Source organism: Rhipicephalus sanguineus, chromosome 4 (genome assembly GCF_013339695.2).
Source record: "Rhipicephalus sanguineus isolate Rsan-2018 chromosome 4, BIME_Rsan_1.4, whole genome shotgun sequence".
In the NCBI taxonomy this organism is placed as follows: Eukaryota; Metazoa; Arthropoda; class Arachnida; order Ixodida; family Ixodidae; genus Rhipicephalus; species Rhipicephalus sanguineus.
In genome coordinates, this window is record NC_051179.1 from 99056648 (window position 1) to 99060948 (window position 4301).

Below are 4301 nucleotides of genomic sequence, written 5' to 3' on the forward strand. Positions count from 1 at the left end.
CACTTTCAGTGTTCAGGAGTTTTGCGCTTTCAGAATGGCGAACATTTTTCGTTCTCTCGATGAAGAAGCCACCCGATTTGAGCGTCACTGAGAGCTGACGCGAGAACGGGCATGTCGTCGCCGAGCCAACCGCGATGTTCGCGCAAGGGAGGCCGAAGATAAGCGTCAGCGAAGGAAAGACTTGAAAAACATAGAAGTGCGATATAGCATGATGAATGACGGGAACAAGGTTCGCTGTTTCGACAGTGCTCGCGAACTGGAGTGGCTGCATTTTTTTTAATGCGAAGCATTTCGTAGCAGAACACAGGCACTTCTGCTGTTTCAATCTATTTCTAGCTGTGTATACGTCTTGGCGCTATCGTGGTCATGCCTTTACCATGGTATATACCAAATTGGCATAGGAGGATTTCAGTGTATAATGAACACGATCCACAAGTCATGAGAAACAACGTGACTTGCGTGTCACGTACGTCATGAAATCGTTTCCGCCAATCACGTAGGGCCCATACTCGCAAATCTCTGACTCGCACCTCTTGTACGCGGCCATTCGTCACCGGTGATTCACAGTGCCTATCAACCCAAGGTTTGGAAACTTTAACACGACAGCGTGAAGGAGCCCGTGTCTTCGTTGTCGAAAGAGTGAAATATCCAGACGGAAGGAAAGAATAAAAATCACGTGCGAAGCCGCAATTGAACCCATGCATTCTGGTAGGCAGACAAGTACTCTGCCATGGAGCCACGCCAGTGCTTAAGACTGCTTTGGGAAAAGACCCTGTATCATCATTTTGTGAGGACAAAGCCAGTTCTGGTTGGAGAGATGGCTATTTTATTTTACATGAATGCAATCAACATCCCATATTTGCACCAATGACTGCGCAAGGTGAAGACAATCGTTGTGCTAGACTGCAGATACGCACTTCATCGCACCTTAGCGTGCACTTCATGGCGATAAAATTGGCGGACCATAAGCTCCCCTTCACACGCAAGTGTACTCGGTGTGCCTGGTAAGCCCCACAATACGCGCCTGTAAATACATCGATTCACCTCGTAACGCTTGTCTCAAAGCAAAAAAAAAAAATCCGGCATTCGCTAATGCACGCTGCCCGCTTCGCTTGGGAGCTGCCGGAATTTCGTTCTAGCGCTTTTTTTGGAAGTGATCATGCAGTATTTCCTTTTCCTGGGCCAAATGTACTTAAAGGGACACAAAATAGGAAAACGATTTTTCTCATATTAGTAAAGTACGCTTCGACGATACCGAAAACACCACGCTTGCTGCGAGAAGACGCTTACTAAGCGAGGAAACGCGTGAAAACAAATTGTGGGTGGCGACACCACCAAGAAGTTTCCGCATCATTCGCCGTGACGTCACATGTTTTGATGGCGCCTACAAGGGACCACGTAGTTTCTGATTGGTAAAAATGAAGTACATTGTCTTCTGAGGGTGCCAGAGACTTAACATATCAAGTTCGGGGGAATTTGAGCCAATGGCGCTAAATACACATTGAAATGAGTGACGTTGCGCGGGGAGATTTCGGCACTAAATTTAAAAATAAAACTTGGAACTTGATTTCTCCTGTATTTATAAACCTATGATGGCGAAATTAACGACGACGTTAGAGTTTTCAGAGCACGAGTTATCGATCTATACCAATCCATTGTTTCTCTTTAGTGTCCCTTTAACAAATATGTCAAGCTGGACGGTTTCCCTGCTGCATTGTTCACAATCACGGCACCGTGACGTAAAATGCTAGTGCTGTTCCGAACAAAGCTTGATGCGCGAAGCCAAAGAAGATATCACAGTGGATACCCACAGGCTTTAAGGTTTTTTCCCGTAACTAGTGAACCTCTCCCTACGATATTAGGATGACCAACGCTAATGATTTATGTTCATCATGCTCCTACACCTTCAAAGGCCGTATATACTCAAGCAAGACCTCTAAGCTTTGTTTGAAAAACTTGAAAGGTTTTCGCGTGTAAAGCTTCCAGTATTTTGGGAAAAGAGGTGTCACGTGTGCTTACTTGCGTTCGCAGTGACGGCGATGGTATTACTTGAACATTGTTCTTAACATTCAGCAATAATATATGGGACCCTAAAGACAACATAACAATGTTCACAAAAATGGTATAAAGTAGACGCATCTATATTCCACTGCCGTCTTGAGCTGAGGTGATAAAGAGAAGTCTCCATTTTATAAGAAGAATAATTGCACTGGTTTGTTCCGCTGCACCGACCCAATCACATCTCATGAAAGGGTCGCTGTCAAGCTACAGAAGGACGATGTCAAGCTATTGCAGTGCCGAACGTGCAACACCTCAAAGACATTACCAGAACATGATAGAGCATAGTTAGACATCTCGTAACAGGGTGTACACAGCTAACAAACAAGGCAAACCCGCCACGGTGGTATAGTGGTTTTAGTGCTCGAGTGCTGATCCGAAGGTCACGGGATCGAATCCGGGCCGTGCCGGCCTCTTTTTCAGTGAGGGCGAAAATTCTTGAGACCCATGTACTTAGGTATCGCTGCACGTTAAGTACCCCAGGCGGTCTCAATTTCCGGAGCTCTACACCACGGCGTCTGTCGTCATATTGTGGTATTGAGAAGTTTAACAACGACAATAATTAGACGAGCAATGCGAATTTCCCACTTAGGTATAGCTGCACGTCAAGTACCCCAGGCGGTCTCAATTTCCGCAGTTGTACGCCACAGCGTCTGTCACAATATTGTGGTATTGAGAAGTTTAACAACGACAATTAATAGACGAGCAATGCGAATTTCCCGCATATTGCTTTGTGAATTTCCCTGCATGGTTATCTTCTAAGTGGTGAGAACTTTTGGATTCCTGGCTGTCGTGCCATGTCGTCCATAGGCGTAACGCTGAAAGTACTAAGAAAGGTCACAAGAGGGCATTGCAGGTCAACTGAATACCAAAAAAGGTCGAACGAGGGTCATGCAAGTGAAGTGAATACCAAAATAGGTGAAGAAAGGGCGCGACTGCCTCGTAAACGAAGGTTTCCTTTCCCGCCATGGACACTGAGCAGGCTGCACGTTTAGAACAACACCGCGCTGTTGCCCGTTAAGGCCAGCGTCGCAGAAGGGTTAATAAATGCGAAGCATTTCTTAGCGAACCTCAGGCACTTTGGCCGTTTCTATATACGTATCTATCTATCTATCTATCTATCTATCTATCTATCTATCTATCTATCTATCTATCTATCTATCTATCTATCTATCTATCTATCTATCTATCTATCTAGCCGCCTTCGTCTGGGCGCTCTCCTCGTCGTCTCCATAACTTGTAATATACCAAAATTGGCATAGCAGGGGATCAGTGTATGACGAACACGATTCACTGGTCATGACATGATTAACGCAAAATACCTGTCGCGTACGTCATAAAACCATTTCTCTCAGTCACGTGTGGCACATACCCGTACACCAGAGTTATGTTATGCGGGTATGTGCCACAGGTGATAGAGTCTAAACCAACACAGTAACCGCGAACACACACGTTGACACTCAAGGAAAGTGATAATAATAATAATAAAAATTGTTGGGGTTTTATGTCCGAAAACCACGATATGAGAGACGCCATAGCGAAGGGCGCCGGAAATTTTGACCATCGGGTATTCTTTAACGTGTACGGAGATCGCACAGAACACGGGCATCTAGCATTTTGCCTCTATAGAAAGGCGACCACCGCGGCCGGGATCGAACCAGCGACCGTTCGGGTCAGCAGTCGAGAACCTTAACCGCTACGCCACCGCGACGGACGCAAGGAAAGTGATGAAAATCAAGACAGAACACGCCTGGAAGCCGCTTAACTACCATCCACTCATCCAGGTGGTCCGCAACATGGACCACGTGGATTACGCAAAAACCGGCGTCAATGCTTCCTACAATAAATCTGCGGACAAAACGAGGCTTCTCATCATTACCGGTGACTTCAACGTTGATTTATCAAGACCCCAAAACGCTTGGTCATTATACTGCGTGAAAGACGGATTGGATGTGGGGAGGGCATCGAAAGAGCTTGCTGCCACGTCACGACAGGAGGCATCATAGATCATTTCATCGTAATAGGCATCCAGGATTTCCACCAACTGCACTATACCTCGCACTTCACTACACTAGACTCCTCACAGCCGCGATCAAGAACGGATCCGATTAACAAGTCCGGTCCAGCTGCTGGTGCTCACTGATCACGGTGATGATGACATTGTTCAAGAACTGTCAAGAATCCCTTCTACACATACACACGGGTTTGTGAAACGTGCTTGCGTTCTCAGTCATTACGGACAA